This window comes from Camellia sinensis, chromosome 15 (assembly GCF_055761805.1).
Source record: "Camellia sinensis isolate YWXY chromosome 15, ASM5576180v1, whole genome shotgun sequence".
Lineage (NCBI taxonomy): Eukaryota > Viridiplantae > Streptophyta > Magnoliopsida > Ericales > Theaceae > Camellia > Camellia sinensis.
Window position 1 is genome coordinate 132,226,052 of NC_138975.1, and position 18,041 is coordinate 132,244,092.

The following is an 18,041-nucleotide window of genomic DNA, read 5'->3' on the forward strand; positions in this document are numbered from 1 at the left end:
ATGTCTCCCTGGCCGATGGGAACCCCACCAGGAGCAACCACTTGCCGCCTAGACGGGGCAATGCGAATCAATCTCTCCCACGCCCAAATCTGCAATAGTTTCAACGCAATTACAATACTGAGATATGACATACTATATGAATTGACATGTAATAAAATTCTTACTAACCTGTAGCTAGACAAGGGGTCCTCCGATCTGATTCACACCCACCTGAGCTGCTCGACATAGCTGTCTATACAAGCATGCCAAAGCCGCGGCGCCCCAGCTGTACTGGCCGATCACGTCAATGTCTCTCAACAGTGGCAAGTACATCAGCTTGAGCAGGTTCTGTGACTTATCAGGGAGAAGTACCCCCCCCAATAATCCACAGAATATATGCTCGGGCATGCTGCTGTACTAACTCATCTGGAGCATGATCTGGAAGATGGCCCTGAAACTGCTCGGACAGCCACCTCACCCTCACTCTACCTGCCTATAAGTCTGCAGGTGTAGGTGCTACTCTCAATAGCTCAGCACATAGGGCTATCCACTAGTCCCTCGTAAATGGTAGGTCAGGTCCAGTAACTGCTTCCCATCAATCCGTAGACCGTATAGGACAGATACGTCCTGCAATGTGACGGTGGCCTCACCAGTTGGGAAATGAAATGTATGAGTCTCTGTGCGCCACCTCTCGACGAGAGCAGTAATGAGTGGGTGGTCCAGTCTGATATGGCCTATACGATAGACACCATAGAATCCCGCGCGTAGTAGACACTGCAACACTCTATGGTCCAATGGACGCTCCCACAGGCCGGAATCTCCCCGCCGGCATGCCACCACGGTGCGTGCCTGGTCCTGCATAACAGAATGAGTAGTTTAAATTATAGCATTATCACGTAATATAAAACAAAATGAAGGGTATTTTCATTGTAAGCGTAAAGTCCAACAAACGTGGTTCCATACCGGGTCCTCCCATATACTGTCAGCCCGATGTGGATGACTAAAAAGTGGGACCTCATTAGGTAAATGTGCCATGAAGCCTGTATAGTTGAAAACAAATACATTTTCAAAAACTGTATTGGTGAGCATATAATTTAACTATAACAATTGAACTCAAATTATTTCGTACATGACGACTTGAAAAACAAATGTGGCCGATTATTTTAAAAGTATAAATTTGTGTGCCATTAACATGGAATCAATTTACTAAAATCTAAATTTATCAATTTATGTGCCATTAAATACGATAAGCAATTCAACAGAACCTATCGTTATCTATGCTATAACTAATATACAAATGTTTTACAAAATCATTTTAGGGTCTCAGTTACATAAGCTTAATAATGTCCAGTAACATGTGAATAGTTTTCGTACATAAATATTTGTAAAAAAATGGAATGAGAATTTTTTTTTCCAATAAGAGCTTGCTAATTATATTTATGGCATATTTGACAAAACTTCATTACTGATTTTGTAATGGTAAAAGTTCCAATAAAGTATAAAATTTGTAAATTACGTTGATATGATTCATAAATTATAAATGTAAAAAATGCTTGCAGCAGACGAAATATTAAAATCTTAAAATGGTAGAAGAACTATGTGATTTTCACTAAAATTTTGTAATAGACATTTTCAATCAAGTAGAGAATAAAAAACATAGGCCTATGTGGTATAGTTAAATGTTTTTGCATTGTTATTTTGTTTAATTTATTTGTTTAGTATGTTAGTTGTAAATTTTGTCAAGGAAATTAAACAATTACAATATATAAAGAATTAAAAAATAGAAATGATCTATTACAAATAAAACATGATCTATTTAAATGTACAACCCCGTTTACAAATAATGAATTACAATATAAAGAATAAAATGATCTATTACAAATAAAGAATTAAAAAATGATCTATTACAATATGTAAGTATTACATAGTCTTCATTGACCAAATTGCGCTAGACATGTTCGCCTATCATGACCTGTCTGCTGGCACTCACTGCAACGAGCGATCAAACGCCTATCTGATATATCCATCTCATTCGGAATACGAGACATAGATTTAGGACCCCGTTTTACTTCTTGCTGAAGAAGTACATTAGGCATTAAGGTCCACTGCAGATCATCCCAATAATCTTGATGCGGTATTGGATTGAATTTAGTTTCTCAAACCCTCATGTATACAGAAAGCCTATATACTAGATCAACGTACTCGAATGGATTGTCACCGCATTCAGACATTACAGCGAGCATATGGGAACATGGATAGTGTCGTATCTCATATTTCCCACAACTGCACGTGGGTTGATTCATCCGCACAATTTGTGTATTGCGACCTCGTCCATGGCAAAAAGATGTTTGCACCTCAAATACGCGGCGTGGCCTATCAGAAAATTGTAATAGAAACCAATGAAGTTCATGTTTTTAGGTGTACTTAACTTCACAACATAATAACAACAATTTAGTTTATATTACAAACTAACCTGTCATACGATATCAACTTGAAAGTATTTGCTCTTGCGATGCCATCCTCAATAGTTTGTTGCATCTCTCTAGGGTATTGGAACTCATTTCGTACATCTATTTCAACTTGGGCTCCCATCTCGTCAAAATATTTTACGAGCCGCCAAAATGTAAATTCAACCATAGCTGAGATAGGTAAGTTCCTTGCACCTTTCAAGACGCTATTGAAGCACTCTGCATCATTACTGGTCAATACCCCCCACCGATATCCACCGTCATACGAAAGGGCCCACTCCACAGGATTCATCTTGTAAACCCAATTGATGGCTTCTTGGTCAATAGCCTGTAGTTGTTGTAAGTAACCATTACACTTTCGTCGTTGATGAGCACTCCCTGCTTTCCATAGAAGTTGTTTCAGCTCCTTATTTTTGAACTTAGTGTTAAAGTTACTACAAACATGTCGAAGGCAGTGCCGATGATATCCAACAAATTAGAGCGAGGGATTAAGCTAATGCCGCCTCACAGCAGCTAAAATACTCTCAGCTCGATCAGATATCAAAGTCACTCCCTGTCGGTCCATGACAATATGTTCCTTGATATTTGAAATGAAGAACGACCAAGACTCCAAACTCTCCCTGTCGACAACAACGAATGCAAGCGGCAATACTTTGCCATTAGCAGTGACAATCGTTGCTACAAGCAACACACCAGTGTATTTCCCGTATAAGAATGTACCATCTATGGTTGTAACAGGCCTACAATGTCTGAATCCATCGATGACAGGTTTGAAAGACCAGAAAACAAAGTGGAAGACGGGCATAATGGTTGTACTTCCGGTATATCTATGCTTCCATCGCACGATGGTGCCAGGATTAGATGTTTGTAATGCATGCATGAATTTAGGCAACATCCTATATGATTCATCCCAATCCTCGAATACCATTCTAATTGCCTTTACCCTTGCATACCACGCCTTCTTGTATGATATATTATAGTTCATGGTCTTTTTGACATCTTTGATAACATTCTTAATGGGCATATCAGGTTCATTCTGCATACGACAATACCTATGAGTCAGATTATTTTGGTGTGAACACTTTAAACAAACAAATATATATATAAATGTAAACATTTATTTTGTATACTCACCGCAACTAGTCCCAAAAGATGAAAAGCAATGTAACTGGAGTTAATATTAGTGTGGTCCCTGTTCATTCGTGGGTATAAACAATGGTGAGGACCCCTGTACTGCTTTATTTCAAAAAGGCCATGTATCCTACTAAGAGATGCACGCAACCACCATCTACAATCGTGCTTGCAAGCACCCACCCAAATGTCTCGTTTAGAGGTTATGACTTTATACTCTCGATTATTTGTTGCATGGTACAATTTCACAGCATGTACGAGTTGCTTCTTATTAACGAAAACCATCCCTTTGTCCAACTCTGGATTTTCAGCATTCCAGATTCGGTTACGAGGAACGACATCACGATTACTAATGTCAAAATCACCACCCGTGTGAATGTTTTCATAGAAAGGGATTTCAGGTCTAGGTGGAATGGGGGCATTCTGAATATCAACGGGAGCGTCGACATCATCTTCATCATCATCATCATCATCATCTGATCCGCCCAATAAATTTTCTACATCACACATTTCATTCTCATCATTGTCTAGGGCGACATCAGGACCGTACATGTCACTGTCAGCGAACTACACAGAATTAACCGTTTCAGCCATATTACCAGTAACTTCAACTGGAGTGGTATGATGGCTGTAGGTGGGCACATCTTTGGTGTTATTGTGAAATTCAGTCTCATATCCACCACGTGAACTTGATTCTCTACCATGGCCATGAAATGTCTGTTGTGTGTAGCCTGCTGCATAACATTCATTTGATTCATACATAGGAGACTGAAACGCTATCGTGTCAATCCCATGTGTCAGCAATGTAGTGAACGGATGAGAATCCATCTGTGTCATATTCGGAAGATTGTGTACAACCTCTTTTTGAATGTACACTTCCAAACAATTTGGTGGTTGGAAACTTCCACCGATACTTAATACGGTGTTCAACGCCTCATCATCATTTATCGGTAATATTTTGTATTTGCTGGTTGCTTGCCACTGGCGATAAGGATATCTATATTTGAAGATCAATCGGACTATTTCCCCGTAACTTGCCACCTTGGACATAAACATCTCCTCCAAATTGCTAAGTGTGGTGCCAAGTTGCACCCCATATATCCCTTTCGGCTCAACATCATATGACACACCTTCATCGGGATCCCGAATTATGTTTCCCCCCCAGTAGAAGATAATTGGAACAGTTGCCATATACTTGCTTCAATGAAACAATAAACATTAAAATATCAACAATATACATATATCGAATTCTACTTCTAAAATAAACATTAAAAGAACAACAATAAATTTTCCAGAAGTCACATTTATATCATAAGTGACATTTTCCTATAAAAATCAACCCTTTCATTTTTTGTCAATTTATATTTTTTAGGGTTGAAGGAACTGTAGAGGTGAAACATTACTTCAATTTATATTTTGTCAGCTGTATATTTGTGTTTCAATTTGATTATTACTGTTTATTTTCTCATTTTTCTCACTTATTTTTATTCGTATAAAACAACAGCTGAGATTTCATCTCTGCGTGGAGTTTTTATTTACTTCCTATTTGAAGACTCTTATCTTTTCTGCGTGAATGTTCTTTGTTGTCATTGCTCTCTTGTCTTAATTTAAAAAAAACATCAGAACAACTATACTTCTTGTCTTCATTCTTTTGAATTAGTGGCGAAAAATAAATTTTGAATCACATAGCAACAATAACTTCATATGATCCCTCCCTCAATATGATCAATTTTTAAAAGGCATTCACTGAAAATAAATAAATAAATAAATAATGACTCTACACAACCGTTAATTTAGGCAATGATTTAATCATACGCATGTAAGCGGGACCATATATTATAACTAGGCTAATAATGACTTCTAATTATATATATATATAAAAATAAAAATTATTAAAACATAATGTTCAGATTTTCCTTTTCAATGGTGGTGGACAGTCACAAAGCGGAAGTGACGATAAGTCACTTCGTTCAATACCCATTTCAAAAACTTTTTCAAATTTTCTTAAGTTTTGTGAGGAAATTTTAATTTCTACTATAATGCTATTATATGTATTACAAATTCAGCTCATTAAATTTTTAATCATATTCTGGGTGCCTGACCCCAAATATAGTGAAATAAACCAAACGAAATTAAACCAAATTTTTTTTATTTAAATAAAATAGAGTCAAAATTAAATATTTTGAGAGAAAATGATATTTTCATTTATTATTTTGAAGTCAATAAAAATATTTTTTTTTGAATAAAATAGAGTCAAAATTAAATATTTGAGAGAACATGATCTTTTATTTGAGAGAACATGATCTTTTCATTTATTATTTTGAAGTCAATATAAATATTTTTTTAATAAAATACATTCAAAATTAATTTTTTTTTTAATAATTTCATTTAGTAGAAATTAGTTTCATAAAATTTAACCTATGAAAAAACGTTAATCTTTCCATACACTTAGTATTCTTAATTGAAATTCATATTATATTTGTCTTTTTTTTGAAAGATGAAATTGACTTTAACCCCCTTTGCTTTACTCTATGTGTGATTTACCTCTAATATTTGAAAATAAGAATATAACCCCCTTCTACAGGAACATTATAGTTATTTCCAAATTATATGGGTAGTTTGCACATGCACATTGAAGTGAAATTTGCCTATTATTAAACATGCACAATGTCTTGAATTGAATAAATACACCTAGAGGGTCAAATAGTATAGTGAAATAAATCAGGTGACAAATACTATTTCTCATATAGTATAATAGGCGACAGATTCAAATACCATTTCTTAAGTATACAACCCCACATTGATATTACCAAATGAAATACTGAATAAAGGTGTACATATATGTAGTACTATTATAAAGAGAAGTCTTCTCTGGGTGTTTATGTCTCATATTTTGAATTTTTCAAAAATACCCCTATATCAGTTATATGGGCAATTATGCACTAAATTCAATTTTTGTTTTGTTTTTTTTTTTTTTTTTTTCAAATCTCTGAACTTTTGATTTTTTCAAATTCATTTCAATTTTTAAATTTTGAATTCAATCATACAATTTACAGTCTTATTTTCTTAAACAAAAATGATCATATATATGTAACCATGTGGACCTCGAATTGAAATTGTCAGTCCACCTTAATTCTCAATTCATGAATTTCATAATATGAATTTCAATTCTCAATTTTCAATTATATGAATTTCATAATATGACATTAACAATTATGAATTATATGAATTTCAATTTTTTTAATTTTATTCGTAATTAAAAAAAATTACTTTTAAAACCCTAATTTCAAACCCTAATTTCCTTTTAATTCCTCTTAACAAGCAAAAAAAAAACAATTTCATAATAGACATTTTAATTCACAAGCATAATTTCAAAATTCCAATTTCAAATTTCAAATTTCAAAATATAGACATTTCATAATTCCAATTCAACAATTCTCAATTACATGAATTTCATAATATGGCATTAACAATTATCAATTATATGAATTTCAATTTTTTGAATTTTATTCTTAATTAAAAAAAATTACTTTTCAAACCTTAATTTCAAACCCTAATTTCCTTTTAATTCCTCTTAACAAGCAAAAAAAAAAAAATAATAATTTCCAATTCAACAAATATAGGTTGGTTTATTCACAATTCAAAATTCAAAATATAGACATTTTGATTCACAAGCATAATTTCAAAATTCCAATTTCTGATTTCAAATTTCAAAATATAGACATTTCATAATTCCAATTCAACAATTCTCAATTACATGAATTTCATAATATGACATTAACAATTATCAATTATATGAATTTCAAATTTTTTAATTTTATTCTTAATTAAAAAAATTTAATCTTAAAACCCTAATTTCAAACTCTAATTTCCTTTTAATTCCTCTTAACAAGCAAAAAAAAAACAATTTCCAATCCAACAAATATAGGTTTCGTTTATTCACAATTCAAAATTCAAAATATAGACATTTTGATTCACAAGCATAATTTCAAATTTTCAATTTCTGATTTCAAATTTCAAAATATAAACATTTCATAATTTCAATTCTCAATTCTCAATTATATGAATTTCATAATATGACATTAACAATTATCAATTATATGAATTTATGATTTATGAATTTCATAATTCCAATTTTCAATTTTCAATTTTCAATTTTCAATTTTCAATTCTCAATTCTCATGAATTATGAATTTTATGATTTATTTAAAGAATTCAAAAAATTTAAAATATTCTAAACCTGATTTATGATTCAAAACCCTTAATTTTTTGAACCCTAAAACGTCATCCTAAAAGGATGTGTGAACAATCTGATATCGAGCAACAATTATCTTTAGAACCCTAATTTCATAACCACACTGATAAAGCATAAAAAATCCAAACCCAAATATTCAATTCACAAGCAACATTCAAAAATTCAAAAGCATAAAAAATTTCACAAATTCAAAAGCACAAATTCAAACCCTGATTTTTTATTTCAAAAAATTTCAAACCCTAATTTCATAACCACACTGATAAAACCCTAACACATTAGAACCTTAACACATTTAATAATTCACATTTAAAATCCTAACATCCACAGTTTCACAAACACATTCACATTTTTCACAAACACAATAAATAAATACATAAAATTCAAATGATACAGACAGAGCTAGATGTCATACCACGGAGAGAGAGAGTGAGAGCAGAGAGCAGAGGGAGAGCGAGAGCGACAGTGAGAGCCGAAGCAGAGCGAGATCGAGAGCGAGTGAGTCTGAGAGCAAAGGGAGATAGAGAGTGAGAGCTAGAGAGTCTGAGAAATGAGAGAGATCGAGCAAGAGACGAAAAACCTAAGTGTCAAAAACGTGATTGCAAATGAGGCCATACCCGTGTTTTATAGGAGCTTTAAAAGCGTTCTTTCAATTAGCGTTTTCATTAATTAACAGTGAAAACGCTATTACGAATAGCGTTTTCTTCACAAAAGAAATGCACAGTAAAATCACTATTTGAAATAGCGTTTTCTTCACAAAACGAACCCACAAATAAAGTGCTATTTAGAATAGCGTTTTATTCAGAAAAAAAAATACCTTAATATCGCTATTTCAATCAGCGTTTTCTTAATTAAAATCGCGATTCACAATAGCACATTCACTATTCATCAAGTTTTGGGCTCCAAACAGTGAAAGCGCGATTTGTAATAGTGTTTTAACCTAATTTGGGAAACCCGTCCAAACTAGGCCTAGTTTGGGAAATAGGATGCAAAAGAGGCTTAATATGGAAAAAGCCCCGAGTAGAATGCCATAGTATTACTTATGTGTAGGTCCTAATAAGTGGACTAATTGTCTAATAGGTCTTATGAGAAAAATTTGTCAGAAAAAAAGTCACTAATTGTAAGTTTTAGCGACAATTTATAAAAAATCATGACAAAAAAAGTTACTAATTGTCAATTTTTAGCGACATATATAAAAAATTATGACAAAAAATTATTTTTAGTGACAATTTTATCAAGACTTATCTTTCAATAGGACTTGATGGGAATTAAGTCTAACTATTATGACCAATTGGTAGTTTACCCATCTAGTTTCACCGCAAGCAGTACACATGCATTCAGTTCGCACACAATGAAAAACTCAAAGATCCGAGCCATTCTCGATCCGATCCCTCTCTCACAACTTTGCAACAGTTAGAGAGAGAGAGAGAGAGAGAAATTGGGTGTATTGATGTATGATAATAAGGATTTGCCTTATATCTGAGTTTTATGGGTTTTGATCTCTACCTGTGACTCTCTGATCAAAATGCTTGTGAATTGACCAACATTTCTGATTGAGGTTCTGAAATATTGAAGGGGAGAGAGAGAGAGAGGGGGTTTGATGTTTCTATGTTTTGAGTTTTTGGGTAAGCCATTTTCCATGTTCAAAGATCACCATGGATATCGGGTCGGGTGGGATAAAACACATGCATGGTTCGGGCAAAAGGAATTGGCCTGATACATTAAGTTGGGTTTGGTTTTAGATTTTTTTTTTTGAAATTTAAATTAATGGTAAAATTTATCAATATTAATAATTATAATCATAATTTTTTACAATTATCATTTACAAGTAATTTTTTCATTACATTTTTGGTGATCAGAAAACATGAGTGGAGTTTATAAAGTATTTTTGTCTATCAATCCTGAGTCATCAAGTTTTGACAAGACTGAGTATGATATTTTCAAAACCTAAAGCAGACAGAAGTATTTTATAAAAAAAATGTAATTAAAAGATTATGCTTTTTCAACCATTTCAAATCAAATAATCAATGAAATGAAACATATAAATAAATAAATTAAAAAAAAAAACCAACCATCATGTCATCACAAAAAAAAAATGTAAAATCATTAAATAAATATTTAATTAAGCAAAAGCATGACAAACTCGTATTTATAATAGAGTATCCTGAAACCCTACTTTTATATTACAAATATGAGACTTTCTATCGTAACGGTCTCATTTGACAATATTATTTTTTAGTTTAAAAGTCAAAATATAACTAAAAAAAATTAAAAAACCAACAACATATATCAAAAAGTCAAAATTTTATTTTTCTTTATATTTTTGCAAAAAATCAAAAAATCATTTCAAAAATACTATTTTTTTTACATTATATTTTAGTCAAAAAATTAAAAAATTATTAAAAAAAACGTGTTCCCAAACGAATAGTAAATAAAAAAATAATACAAAAAATACACAGAAAACCCCAACAACAGGCAAATGTTTGGTTTGTTTTTAAAATATAGATATGGGCTCCAAAGTTTGGGACTTTCAATTTTTCATTTTTATTTGGTGGCCTTTTAAAATTGAGATTGGGTCGTTTGATAAGGAACCTTTTAAACTTTTCAAACATATTTTCATATACAATAATACAGAGGTAACAAAATTTTGAGGCCTTTTTAAAAATATTTTTGGGAGCCCAAACTTTTTTATGAACTTTGCCCCAAAATTGGGTCTGTCTGGCTTCTGGCCTGCCAAGGTTGGCCTATGCCTCGATAAGGATTAGGGCAAAATTTTGGTGGAAGGTTTTTTTTATATTTAAAATAAATATAAATAATGTTATTATTTTATATTATAATTTATTATGTTAAATTCAGTTTTCTAGTTCTTATGACTAAAATTTGAGAGTTATTTAAAGTCTTTCTATGAAATGAAAATAAAAAATAACAAGTTATTTAATAAAGGGAAAATTACCATTCAAGAGAAGTTTTTAAAATTTATTACACATTAGTTTAAAAAAAATATGTGATTTTAATTATTAATATTTATATTATTTATCAATCTTTTATAAATATTTTTTATGACCCCAATGATGTGTAAATATATTTTATTATAGATTCAAAATCAAGACTATACTGTATGAAAAATAAATAATAATAAATACACAAAAAAAAGAAAGAAAGAAAGATGAAACCTAAACTTGTAAAGTTTATTCTAAATTAATGGTGACATTTTTTTAAATGGGCCTTCTTAAAATAATAGATTGGATGTGTTTCAAAATATGTAGAGTTTTTTTTTTTATTTTGTTTTTTTTATACAGGCATTCTAAATAATAATAATAAAAAAAAAGTGAGTGCTTTTGAGAAATATATACCGAATCACTGACGGAGGCTTCTCTTTTTTTTTTTTCCTCCAAATTTGTAGAACATTTAATAGCTCAAGAGTGGTTTTTTTTTTTTTCGCACGTGTTGAATAATTTTATAAAGTGGACCTTCTGAAGAAGAATTTAAAAAGTTGTATTTTGAATTTTTATTATGTTTAAAAAGTTTGGGGCATTTTACCGTTTTCTAAAAAAATAATACTATATGTATCAATTAATATATTAATTAGTATATTAATTGATAATATGACATAATTTAAGAGGTTTTGATATTTGTGATGTGATTAATGAGTGAGATTAATAATAATATCATAACTAGTGTTGATACACTAGTTAATATACTAATTAGTGCATATAGTATCACCGTACTGGCTACATGCTATCCCTAAAGTGTAATTCATTTTTGCTACTGCAATATTTGTGACATTTTTGACTTTGCAAATATTTTTTTTGCATCTCCTCTTTTGCTGGCACCATGAATTTTCTGGTAGTATAATGTATTTATTTATTTTTAAGTAGATAAGAACAACCATATATGATTAGTAATTGCAATTGACTATATTTTCTACTATATCTTATTTATTATTTTAGGTCACAATTGTATTGAAAATATATACAAATTATGAAATTTAGTAAATCAATGTAGTTGTGACATATGAAATTATAAATAAAATATAATATATATATGATTTGTAAATATAAAGTGTGCCATCTATTTTTTAAATTATACATGGAATTTATTTATTTATTTTTTTTTTTTAAAACATCATTTGGCTATTAATGTCGACTTAATTTATTTTTTTTCCCACAAATGATGTGTACAAAATATACTAAAAAATAAACAGTTTAAATCATGAAAGTGGACTCGAAGTAGGCCGACAATGGCCCAAAATGGACCTTCCAGTCCAAACAATGAATGGGAGTAAAATAGCCTGCTTCTTTAAACTATGTTGAATTTACCAAATATATATATATGTGGTTAATTATATTTTTCACCCATGTAGTTTGATCTAAATTTTAAGTTAGTCACTATAGTTTTAATATGAATAATTTGGTTCTTACACTTTAAGTTCAGTTTTAATTTTGCCATTCTGTCTAAACTGAAGGTCAAAATTAACAATTTTGAGACACTTGTTACTTTAAGTCTAGTTTTAATTTGGTTATTCCATCAAAATTGAAGGTTAAAATTAACAATTTTTAGACACTTATCAATTTTCTAAGATGTATACATAGAGACAAAATTAACAAAAATTTAAATAGGAAGGACCAAATTGAAATTATGCTTCAAGTGTAGGGATCAAATTGTTTAAAATAAAATTATAGGGGTTAAAGTGAAATTTGGATCAAACTATAGGGATGAAAAGTGTAATTAACCCAAAATTATAATAAAAATGGTTTCTTTTTCTATAGGTGTGTTCAATTATTGTGAGAAAATATAGATCCTATCAAAACTGTTTTCTTAAAAAAAAAAAAAAAAAAATCATTCAAATCATTTCCAATAAAGAATACAAAGAAAGTTTAAGGGCTTGTTTGGTTTGTATCTTAAGATATAATTTTTGAGAAAAATTTTCAAAATTTTGTTTGATTCAAATTTTTTGAACAAAATTTCCAAAATCACTTTCTTTCTCCTACACATCAATCAATCACTTTTTCTCTCTCCTATCTCATTATCAATCATTTTTCTTTTACACACATCTGCTCAACTACAACAAAATATCAAATCATTTCAAATTTCAAAATTATTTTCAAATTATACAACCAAACACACCCTAAATTATTCAGGTGCATTCACTTTTTTTTTATTATTATTATTATTGTATAAATTGAACAATTAATAGAAAAATAAATCATTTATACTCTATTTTCTTTTCTTTCCTTTAATTCATTGAATTTTTTTTTCTATACAACATTATTGACAGCAAGAATACATGTACAATGCAAATGTTATATTTGAATATAAAACAGTAATGATAGAGAATTTTAAATTTTGAGTTTTAAAGAAAATTCTAGTGATTTGACAGAAAAAAAAAAAGTTAAAATATCACTTAAATGGAGTGGAAGTGGGGATGCTGCTGCGCAGCCCGCGTAGCAGCGTTTGTTGTGCGGTGATTTGGGCCCATTTCGGGGCCTATTTTGATAATCAAAACCGTTCATATTTTAGAATTAAGTTAATTGTATGCATTTTTATAGTCAAAAATATTTTTGAACTCTAAAGCATGAGACGGAGTTCTAGGATAAGCTCTACTCCAATGGGAAGTGGGGACGTTGTTGCGCAGCCCGCGCAGCAGCGTCTGCTGTATCTACAAAAATAAATACAAATGTATTTTAACTTGATTAAAATGAATACAAATGTGTATGGATGAATAGGTAAACGATATTCGATTAACTTAATTTTTTGTAGGCAAGTTCTACTTGACGTATTCTAAAATGTGAACGGTTCGGATTATCAAAATGAACCCCGAAATAGGCCCAAATAACTGCACAGCAGACGCTGCTGCGCGGGCTGCGCATCAGTGTCCCAATTTCCCAATAGAGTAGAGCCTATCCTAGAACTCCGTCTCATGCTTTAGAGTTCAAAAATATTTTTGACTATAAAAATGCGTACAATTTTCCAATTTGACTATAAATACAAAAAATATGATATTTAATTATTAGTTGTAAATTTCATATTTTTAAATAGAAACCGTACATAGTACTGGGTTGAAAACTAGTTGAAAAGTAAACTCAAGTGCTCATTTTGAGACGGAACCATAGTCCAAAGAGGGAGAGAGGGCAGAGCCTCTCTCTCTCTAAGTGATTTTTGGTGAAGCTCCGGCGAAGTTTCAGTGACTTTTCGACAATTTTTTTTCTACTTTCAAAATGTATCTATTTTCGAGTGTAGATCTGGACTTTTTATATCCGAAATAGGAGTTTTGAGTGTTTTCTCCTCCGATTTCGATATAGATTTTTGATATTTCGACACCCACAATGGTTCCCTCTTCTCTACACCCCTCTCTCATACCATTGTGGGAAGGGGTGTTCAAATAACTGAATCATCCGACAAAACCGACCGAATCCGACCAATCCGACATAGCTGCAGACGGTTTCGAATTACATTGGGTCGGCAGCGAGTTAAATTACTCAAACCCGTTCTATATTCAGTCGAGTAACAGTTGTAGAAGTGTATAATCTGCTAAAACCGAACCGGCCGATATATTTGTAAAACGTGTAGACTTTTTATTAGCTCCTTGAATTAATTTTCTTACCAAGACTCTTTGTTTTCTTCCAATGCTAATAAAGTCTGCCTTATCTATTTCCAAGACTAAAGATTTGTCTCATCAATACGCCACTTTTTTGTTGAACAATCCATTTCAATTCCTCTCTCTCTTTCTCTCACACCCTCATTTCTATCCCGCAACTTCAGTCTCTATCTATATGTCACCCTCGTTTCTCTCTCTCTCTCTCTCTCTCTCTCTCTCATCCTCATTTCTCTCATACCTCTTCAGTCTCATTTTCTCTCATCCACGTTTCTCTGTTACAGTCTATCTCTCACCCTTCTTGTCTCTTTCCCAAAAAGCACTTTCTTCTTCTTCTATCTCTCAACAACAATGGTGATCTTCCATGCTCTCATCTCACCTTTGTCTCCCTCTCACTTGAAACCCATTTTCTTCTCTTAATCTCCCTCTCTAGTGGCAATGGTGCTAATCGACGGCGACAATGATGCTCAGATTTGTGAGACAATGGCAATGATGCTCAGATTTACCCCAATGGTGATGAATATAGCTCAGATTTAGGTGATAGTGAGTCTTATCTCTACTATTCCACTCGCTATTCTTTCTTAAATTTATTTGCATATTTAATATATTTGTTTGAATATCTTCTACTTCATATATACATGTTTTAATTTAATTTTTGTTTGAATTACAACCTGAGAAAGAGTGTGAAGTAGATTGATTTCTTTTTGTGTCTCGCCGACCAAACCGACCGCCAATCCGAATGGTGGGCCACAGTCAATTTCGAATATGCTTACGGTCAGCAGTGGATGGCAAATTCCCCAACCCGATACATTCGGTTTGGTTAACGGGCTTAGGGTAAAACCAATCTGAACCGACCCGTGAACACCCCTAATTGCAGGTGTCTTCCCTTCGTCAGCGACAATGGCGGCGGCGTTGGGCAACAGCGATAGGGACGTTGTCGACAGGGACGACGGGCTTTCTTCTAGACCATATCTTTGAAAAGATCGATGGTTTTCTTTAGATCGTAACTACTTTTTTGACGGATTTGCTTTTTGTTGTTGTTGTTGTTTTTTTTTTTTTTTTTTCTTTTCTTTTGTTATGTAGTTGGGATGACCTTTTGGGATTTTTTTTTTGTACTCTAATGCTTTATCAATATATTGTTCCCATGTCCTCAAAAAAAGTGCTCGTTTTGAAATTGATCTTTTCTTAACATTTTCTTTTTTTGATTTTTTTTAAGTAAAAAAAAAATAAGGACTTACATGTAGGTCCTACTAAATAGACTTATTATTTAATAAATATTATGATAATTAATAATATTTTTCACCAAACACTATCAAAAAATGTCACTAACTGTTAATTTTTAGCAACACAAAAAATGTCACTAATTATAAGTTTAGCAACAATTTTAAAAAAATTGTCACAGAAAAACGTAATTAATTGTAAGTTTTAGCGACAATTTATAAAAAATAGTGACAAAAAAATTATTAATTATCATTTTTTAGCGGCATGCAAAAAATCTTAACAAAAAATTATTTTTAGAGACAATTTTACTATGATTTATTTTCAATAGGGCTTGATGAAAATTAAATCAAACTATTAGAATTTATTGATAGTTTTCAATAGGATTTGATGAAAATTAAGTCAAACTATTAGGATTTATTGATAGTTTACCCAAAAAAAAAACCTGTTTGAGAATTAGGTGTTTGACCTTCTTTTAGTAATTTTTGACTTTAAATTTTTTTTTTTATTGACTTATGTGTGGGTGAAAATCTGACCACACTGCCTGCTTAGTGATCGACTGGAGAGCACAGGCAGAATAGATGGCTTTAGCAACCTGTAACAGACAGAAAAGGCTCCGGCGGTGGTTCTTCCACCCGGGGGCACTCCGACGATCAAGTCAGTATATCTCTCAAAGATAATCAAGTGCAAAACTTAATACTCAAAACATAAATTGCATACCTTAGACCCACGGGGGTGCCTCTCTTTTATAATACATTCAATCCAAGTCCTACTAGAAGTATGACTTCTACAAACTCCAATTCAGTGCTTACTTTGGACTCTTTAAGAGATAAAGATAAACTCCCTAAGAGCTTTATCCTTATCTTGGTTAAGTCCCCTCTTTGTCCTAGGACTCTTGTCCCTTATCTGCTTATCTCAGATTCCGATATCTTCGGAGATAACCTCGGCAACTCCGAGATCATCTCGGCTTGACTACCACGACACGTGGCACCTCAGCTGACACGTCGGTGTCACCATGCCACGTGTTGGTATTCAGAAAATATATCCCCACAACTGCCCCCTAGGTTCTATTACCTCGGCATTCTGAGGTGATGGAACCTATATCGACATTTCAACATTTCTTTTCTGAGTAATGGCTCACAAAACTGTTTAGCCGAGATAATCCACTTTCAGCCGATGTGTTCTCTTCGGAGAACAAGGTTTCAAACGTACTCTCCCACGTGCATGAGCTGTCATGCACTTCTAACCGTTTCCTCCAAATGCTTTATTTTTATTGGCCCGTTCCTGCGACGCGCCTTAAGGCTGTCTTTTCATCCGTCTGCGCCGTCTGACGTATACGATGCTCCAGGGGCAATAAATGCCCTATTTTTGCCGCCGTTTCAAGTTTTTCACAAAACTTTTCTTTGCCTCTTTCTTTCTTCACTTTTTCATTCTGATTTCCTACTCTTTCTCTCTCTGAAAGCTCTTTTTTCTTCGAATCTGCCATTGCTTCAATCTCTCTTCTGGAACTGTCCTTAATCCTCCATTCTTGCGAAGCTTTCTTTGCTGTCATAACCGATTTTTGAGCTCGGCGAATATTGCCCCGGCTTCATTTGTTCTGGTAAGATTCTGTTCTTTTCACTCTTAGTTTTCTTTATGTGCTTTGCGTCTGCGTGTTGTCTTTTGTTCAAAGGCTTGGATTTGTTTGTATCTTGAATCGTGGTTTCATCTTGAACACTTGTACTATTTCACCACTTTTCTTGCCACTGTTCTTGATTGATTTTTTTTTTTTCTACTTCTGTATTTCTTTTGTTTCTGAGAACCTACCTCTGTTCTTGAATCTGAAACTTCGTCTTTGTTTTCTGTTTTTCGTATCTGCTCCAGATCTGTGCCTTCGATCTTTATCTTCATAGTTCATAGGTTTGGGATTTGTCTGTAGAACCTTTAATCTTTAGGGAAAACTGAAACAAACTGAAACAACATTTTCCTGGGTTTTAGCCAAGGTTCCAACAACTCTTTAATTGTACCTTCTTTCTGTATTCCACACTTTAAACCTTAGGCCGACGTAATGGGTATGTGGAGACATAGGGTAAATACCCCAACAAAACTTGAATACTTTAGGCAGGAATTCTCTATCCCAGCCGATGTTCACCTTAAGCTAGCTGGGGATAATGATACCATCATGCCCACAGACCACACGATGCCTTTTCCCATAGTAGCCTTTACTGAATGTGGACTTCGGCTTCCACTTGATCCCTTGTTTCGCGAAGTTCTTCATTTCTACAGGCTGAACCCCATGCAACTTACTATCAACTCCTACAGGGTGATTAACGGTATTATAGCTTTAGCTAGGCAGGAGAATCTTAGGATCACCCTGGCCGACCTTCAGTACTGTTATACAATGTGCCCCCTTAACCTG